Consider the following 7,678-nt stretch of genomic DNA (forward strand, 5'->3'; position numbering starts at 1 on the left):
CCTAGAGACCCGCGGGGGGAGCTGGTGCTCCCCAGCGCGCTGCGGGGACCCCGAGACTCGGAGAAGACCTGGGGGGTCCCCGGAAAGCTGCCGGTCCCCCCGAGATGTGGGGATCCGCTGCCCCCCACAGAGTTTCCCCGCTGGAGACACGGGAACCCCCGAGCCGCCCTACAAACACCTGCGGGAGGAGAGCGGGAGCCAGCAAACACCAGCTCCATGGGGGGCCCCACCTTTCCCATGGGGGTGCCACACAGATTCGGGGGGCTCCATGACCACATGACCCAAGTGGCCCCCCTTCGGCATACTCAGGCGACACCAAAAAAATGGCGTTTGCCCCAAGAGGTGTTTGATTGCCCCCAGCCTGGGATGAGAAAATGTGATACGATATTTCAATATCGTGCTTGATAAAGGTGAGGCGTGTCACCGCGGCCGCCAGCGTGCTTTTAACTCAGCCTGAACGTAATTGTGTGGAAGATTAAGGCCCTCAAAGGCTTTCCGAAGTTAAAGGGATAATAACGAGGAGGTTAAACCCCATATTTAGGATTTGTAGAATAATGCTTTACAAAGCCTATTATCCACAGAAACATTTGTGTAATTGAAAATCTCTTTTTAGTTAAATTTTAACGTTCCCCTTTCACATTTGTAGCCGGGAGCCAATGCGCAGGAGTCACCAAGCCGAGCCACCGCTGGCCTGTTCCCCTCCGCAGGACAGGAGCGGGTGGTGGAAGGGTTAGGCAGAATCCCTCTTCCAAAAAGCCCAGCCTAAAACAGGACGGTGCCACTGGTAACGTCTCCATTTAGCGCCTGGTTTGAATCTGAGCACGCAGAGGCAGAGCCGGGGACAGTGACCGAAACTTGAAAGAAGACACTTCCCCCTGAGGGCTAACCGCGCTGGAGCGGCTCTCTAAGGGCAGCAGCACGCAAATACCAAAAAACCTGAAAAATGGCTGTGTCGGGAACAAATTTAAGCGTGTACATAGATCCATCTCTGTGCAGCAGCTCACTTAAGTATCTGCGCTTACTTTAAGCACATGCTCAGACCTAACTGAAGTCGAGGGCTTTAAGCACACGCTCAAATGTTTCCCTAAATTGTTGTTGAAGCTCAGCTCCCACCCAGCAGCCTGCATTTCACCGGAGGGCTTCCCGCTTGCCAATATCTGATGAGTTAAGGCAGACACCTTTGCAATTAATTCATTGATAAACTAGCCTGAGAAAGCCAGCCGGCAGGTATCGGACACATCCGTGATTTATTTTCCTATATCTGTATTTTGCACCACCACTGGCTAAACATATCACACCATGCTCCGGTTCGCTCGGGCAGCGGCTCCTGCACTTGCGTGCTGCTCTGCCGCTTCCTTTCTCCGCGGCAATTTCACAGGGCAGTTCCTGGCCACGATCCCGGTGGGGAAAGATCCGCAGCGTTCCTGCTGCTGCAATCCTCCCTTGCTACAGCCACTCCTGCACTGACCTTTGTAACTCCTTTCATGGCGCACGAGGTGCATTCCTGTTCCTTTGGCTGTTATTGCAAAGGGTGCGAGACCCCGCTGCCGCGCTGCCTTCCCCTGCTGAGTTTTCCCACTGAATCCCAGCACCGGTGCTGACGTTTGCCCCTCGCTTTGCTGACTGTGCTGTCTCGGGCGGGCGGTGCTGCATGGGAGTAGCAGAACGTATTTCTTCAAGTGTCACCACTCAGGTCAGAGACCGAAGGACCGTGACAGCAGCCTGGGAGAGAGGAGTCATCAAACCAAGGTGTCGAACACGGCTCTGCCATCCAAGCCAGCCTCCCTGAAAGTCGTTAAGTTTAAAAAAATCCCTGTAATGGTAAAAAATGACCAGTGTCATCTCCCCCCAGGAAAGCAGAGCATCAGGCAGCTCAAAATCGCAGCTCCGCACCCATCTACCTGCTACCGCGCTGGGAAGCCCAGGCTTTTCTCCCCGCAAGAAGAGCCCACGGGCAGACAGGTTCTGCGGGCCAGGCAAGCGAAGTCAAATCTATTTATTTATGTCTGAGTGCTGAGCATGGCACAGCAGCGATTTTTTGGAAACCTTGCTTTCTCGCTAGCTGCGAGCACCCCGTGGCTGACCTCCCCAGCCCCGCCGTGCTCGGGCCGATAACCACCCATCCATCTTCCCGTTAATTGTCATCTCTCCCCTGACGAGCTACCGGCTCTTTCCGCATGTACTCTCTCAAGGTTATTTTCAGCTCTGCAGCATCACCGAAACACACACGTTTGCGTCTTCCGTATTGCAGCAGCAGGGCTGCTCCTCTCCACCGTTTCTAACACCCAGCATCATCTCTTCTGTCCAGGAAATACAAAGAAATCCTCGCCACTGTTCCTCCCCGCCACGGTGTTTGCATCCACGAATCACAATGAAATACATGCAGCTTTTCAGCGAAACTTCTGCCTTTTTTTGTAACGCCGATGTGTTTTCCCAGCTGGCGGGGCCACAGCCAAGCGAGCCAGCCCCGGTTTCTTTGGAGCAATCTTTACAACGCACACGCAGCCCCAGACACAAGTTCAGTGACAGTCATTATGCTTTGCTACGAGGGTGGGTGTTCGTTTGCTCCCTGCTTTGATTAATCAAGTCAGCAGAGCCGTGCCGATCCCCTCAGCCAGGGACAGTGCGCGCTCCCGAGGCTTTACTCTCACTTTACTGTCTTCATATTTGTAGCAAAGTGCGTTTATAGCAAATTAGCATATCTGGGGCTGGTTGAGAGGTGATCACTAATGGAAATCTGCACTCCTTCCACTCCGTCAAATCCATTCGAGGTTTGCCTCCTAATGAATTGGTATCTTTGCTGAGAAGGCCTGTGTCTAACGGTCTATGTGATAAAAGACCAATTGCTGACATTTGCTGCTGTTTTCCCTTCCGTTGACATTTCATTAAGGAGAAAAGAACACCAGCAACTACAAATGTGCTCTCATTGACGTTTGTTGGCCATAATGTTGCGAGTTGCCCTGATTAAGCGAGAAGCTGGCAAGGGGGGAACGTACCCCGTCTCCAGGATGACAAAACTCCCCTTAGTCCTCCCACGGCCGTGCAGCATCTCAGGGCTTTGCGGAAACGGCTGAGCCGCTCCCCGTTAGCTCCCCAGCTCGGAGAATCACCTTAACTCACCCCGCTGCCATGAGGTTGAGCTGTAACCAACCCAGACCTCAGATCGTCACTTCAGTCCGTCAGTAAAACTTCTAATTTATAGGCGTGCTTAGGATTTAAGTGGCCATAGTCATTAACACTCGTTAAATGAGTCAATTAACATGCTTTGGGATCTATAGAGAAAGGGCATTATAAATATGCATAGTATCAAATATTGCAGAAATAAGTATCTGACTGTACCGGTATTCGGCCAGGAGCCGCTGTTGGTTGCAGCGAGTGTGCGTACTCCGCTTGGTCACGGGGGATCGGTCACAGCAGTCGTGGCGTCACCCACGCAAAGGGCTCTCCGGGGGTTGCAGGTGGGACCAGCTCCAGCATCACCGCGCACGCCTCCGATGCCGGGATGCCCAGGATCAGCGCCGGCGGGAAAGCAGCATCAGGCTGCAGATGGGAAACAAAGTCTGGCGTGAAACGCTCATTTTAACAGCGGCCAAACGGGTGCTGTTAAACACAGCATGGGGCCGTGTTTCTGCCCTGAAGTTTTTGCCACCCAAGAGTTAGGTTTTTAAGCATCCTTAAGAAACCTGGAGCTGCATCCACCCCAGAACCGAGAGCCGCAGCCGCCTCTCTCAGAGTGAGGGATATCCCATCTCCCCTTCCCAGATCACCAGTCTGGCTCGTGCTGCTCCTCGCCCTGCTCCGTACAACTGTGCACAAACACAGAGAGCGCAGCCCCAGCTGCTCTCCCCTCCCTTACAGCCCCCCCCAACGCAGAGGGGCAGCAGGTGGGCTCACCCCCGGTGATGCCAAATTAACACACTAATTACCGTCATGCCCTCTGCTAGCACGATCCTCACATGCTCCCCCCAAACACCATGACCTGAATTTCCTATTTTTTGCGACCTCTTTCGTATCACGCTCTCGAGCTGTTCTCACATCTCCATAGCCCGGCTGCTTTCGCCTGGATCACCGATAAAATCAGGCCGACGGCTGCGCACGCTGAACTGCCTGTGCTGATGGAAAACAGGCCCAGGGCAATGAGTAGCAGCAACTTAATTGCAATCAAGGCCTGTCAGCCTCGTCAGCGTGCCCGATCAGCTGCAGCTGATGGGCCAGGGCTGTGAGCTGAGCATGCAGCAGGCAAACCGGAGCTGCGTTTGAAAAGGCTGCGGAGATGGGACCGCCAGCGCTGCTCCAGCACATGCACCACCTGCGCAGCATCTTGCTTCCAGGGACGCTCAGTGCCAGATGCTACAGAGGAGGGTTCAGGAAATCTCCTAATCCCTAGTTATTAGAGGCTGGCTTAAACCTGAAAGCGTAAGACTTAATGTCTTTTACCAAATTTCGTATGTTAATTAGCCCAGCTCTGTAGACTCTTGGGTACCAATAAGTAAATCTCACTCTTTTTTTGGAGCTCTGCACGCATTTTGGTCTGAACAATGTCCTGCACAGGAAACCCCACAGCCTAGCTGCTCTCTATGGCCAGCGCCAGTCTGCAAAAATCTGATGCCGAAGGAGCTCTCGTGCTTTGCCCTGAGAGCAAATTGTAAATGAGGCAGGAGCTCACGAGAAAAGCAACCTCCCTCCCTGCCCTGCTGCTGGGGGAGGCAGTAGGTGCCTTGTACACCCCGTCACTGAGACATGTCCCCCTTCTTTGGAGGGAAGAAAGGCTCCCGTGACCGGGGAGGAAGCCGAGCTGGGGAGCTGAGCGCGATGGGAGGGATGAGGGATGGAAAATCCACATCAACATTGCTGTCGTCCAGGGAAATCGGAAGCTGTGCTTGTTCCCAGTGCATGTTTGTGGTTTGTTCCCCTGCAGTCTCGCTTTTCTTCCCTCTGCAAACATGCGTTTGCACACCCAGCACATCGTCCCCTTCTTTCCTTCGGGTGGCACAGCACAGCCCTGACTGCTTGGCTGAGCTGCAGGAGCTGAGCGTGCCCTGGGAAGCTGGGAAACAATCCTGACCCAACGGGCAGCGCCCGGGGGAACAGATATCCTGGGCATCCTTTCCAGCTCCATCTCGTCAATGGCTGACAGCAGTCTTGGGAGGGGCTGGCGTGGTCCTTTCCCATCCACGTGGCCGCATCTCCAGGGTCACGTCTGCTCCTGCACGCCGCGGCCTCCCAGGGGACAGCCCTGTGTGAGCTCCCCCAGTTTTCAGCAGATGGCAGCCGAAGTGCCGGAGGATTGAGCACAGCCCCAGGGAGGGCAACTGGGAGCTGGGCAAGGACGCTGGTCCCCAGCCACAGTCCGGTTGGGCACTGCGGGCTGCTTTGCCATCACGGCGTTTAGGATAAGCCCCCGTCACGCGCACGGGCCACCAGCGTGCGGGGCAGAAGGGGCCGCCCGGCTCCCAGCGCCAGCTGCAGCCCATCTGACCCCTGCAGATGTTGATCTGCTGCAAAGATCAGAGCTGGCATAACGCGCTCAGAGCCTTTGGCTCAAAAAATACCGAGCGGCAGCAGCGTCTGTAGCCACCACAGAAGGATTCGGCTCATTTTCGCTGCCTGTGAGTTAGACGTCCAGTTGGAGCTAATTATCTGCTCTCCCTCTGTAGTTAGGGAGAAAGTGTCATCTGCAGAGGGTGAACCAAACCTCAGGGGAGATGAACACTCTTCGGAGGGGTCTCTATCTTCTCTTGTTGACTTTGCACCCAGGCCAGGCGCTGAGCTTACATCACATTTTGCTTATCGACCAAAGCGACGAGGTGCACCCCAGCTCTGCGCGTGCAGCCAGGAGCCTCCCACCACCTCCTCACGCTTTCTGTTCTTCGTCGTTTGTTTGGCCAAAGTGATTTGCCAAATGAGCACCTAATTCATGAATAGTTTAGTTCCCCGGGAAATGTCTTATTTCATGATGAATTTATTATTCACCAAAAAGATTGCTCAGCTTTAATGCAGGTGGAGAGGAAGAGTTATTCCTCATGCGACTTCTCCAGTGGCTTCACCAGGTTCAAAGCTTTTAGGAGGCTAAACCACGGGGTACAAATTCTCCTGGCATATGCCAAGGACGTAGCTGAGAGTGAAAGTTAGCTCGTGTTGATTTTAATTAATTTTCCCAGCGTAAGGACAGTGGGACCAGGCGCTCTTTGAGGAGTTTAGACACTTATTTGGGTTAATTCTGCTTTTTGTCACAAGGAATTCAGTCCTCATCTTAGGCTTGTGTTAAACTGGATTAGTTTTACTGACAGTGCTGGAGCTTTCAGATTGACACCAGCATAACTTAGTTATATAAAACAGCAAAGATAAAAATACATCAGGGTAAAGTATCAACTGTTAGAGGAAATAACTAGAGCGCCCACACATCTAATGCATTCTGAAGAAATGGGGAGAGAAATCACGGTACTGTAATGCACAGTGTTCTGGGGCATCTTTTATCAGAGGATATCAAAGCACTTTACAAATCATTACTTATTTAAGCCTTGTCACATGCTGGTCACAGAAGAGAACAATGCTGGAAGCAGGGCATGAACCCAGGAAGCATCAGCAGAGACAAGGAAATATTTAAACGAAAGAGGTTTGCAATGGGAAATGCTGTTTCACCAAGATTGAAACATTTTGCTGGAGCATACTGATGTCAAGAAAGTTTTTGACAGAACAATTTCAAAGCAATTCAGCATCAAAATGGGATCTTGTGCAGTCAATACGTGGGAGAGGGACTGGAGGTTTTATTTCCGTACAAGGTTTACTATGTCTTGTGTACATCCCGTGTAAATAATTGTGGCTGACATTAGCTAAATGTTTCTTTTCAGTCTGGCTAGTTGCCTGTTTCTGAGCGTAACTGTTCCGAGTATTTATTTCCATAACTTGGAGGAAGTTGCTGTGTATTTTCAACTTGATTTGAGAAAATAAACATACTTTGCAATATCAAGATGCCCCTTACAGCTTCAGTAGATGCTCCTTCCTAAACCCTCCTCAAAGACCCCAGCGTAACTCGCTGCACTTCTCTGTACCCCGAGCAGGAAAGGTTACTTGCTCCTATGAAGACTCCAGAGTTTAATTCAGTTAAAACTGAGATCCTGAGATCCTCTTTCCAGGATCTTGCATCCATGTGCTGACAATTTGACCCCTTAAACTGCTGTTTTTGAGGCCCTGATCCAATACCCCGACCTCTTCAAAGACAAGTGGATCAGGGGTCTGCAGAGGAAGAGGGGAGAAGGGATGGTGCAAAAGACACAGCGGGGCTTTCCTGGAAAACAGACCCCATCAGTCACGACTCGTTTGTTCCCACTATCAAATCTAAACCACGCTGCCTGCTTCTTATCCCGGGAGGACGTTTACTTCTCATTCCCTGATGCACTTGTGGCTTCTTGCTTGCTGGGATTACAGTTCAGCTCTGTCTATTCCTCTGCCAAAAGCCCAGCGCTCCCATCGACCCTGCCTGCAGCAGGGAGAGCATCCCAGGGTGGTCTCCCAGCACCAGGTGCTTGCTCTTCAGCCCATGAGAGTTTGTTTGAGATTAAAGGCTGCACAACGTGACTCGGGTTCTCACTGGCATGTGACGGCAGATTAAAATCGGGCACCCGGACCCGCCACCGCACCCAACCCTGCCCCTCTGCCAGGCACTGCCGCCCCGGCA

At 52.4% G+C, this 7,678-nt stretch overlaps 1 protein-coding gene across 1 annotated transcript in view; it reads right to left on the reverse strand.

Annotated features, from left to right (window-relative positions):
* The window catches only part of LDLRAP1 (low density lipoprotein receptor adaptor protein 1), a 22,005-nt gene extending 18,598 nt beyond the window's left edge, over window positions 1–3,407 (reverse strand). Inside the window, exon 1 of the mRNA XM_009332126.1 lies at window positions 3,340–3,407. The gene's annotated coding sequence lies outside the window, so the exon portion shown is untranslated. The remainder of the gene's footprint in view (window positions 1–3,339) is intronic.
* Between the last annotated feature and the right edge of the window lie 4,271 nt (window positions 3,408–7,678).

Source organism: Pygoscelis adeliae, unplaced genomic scaffold, assembly GCF_000699105.1.
Source record: "Pygoscelis adeliae isolate BGI_AS28 unplaced genomic scaffold, ASM69910v1 Scaffold359, whole genome shotgun sequence".
Classification (NCBI taxonomy): Eukaryota; Metazoa; Chordata; class Aves; order Sphenisciformes; family Spheniscidae; genus Pygoscelis; species Pygoscelis adeliae.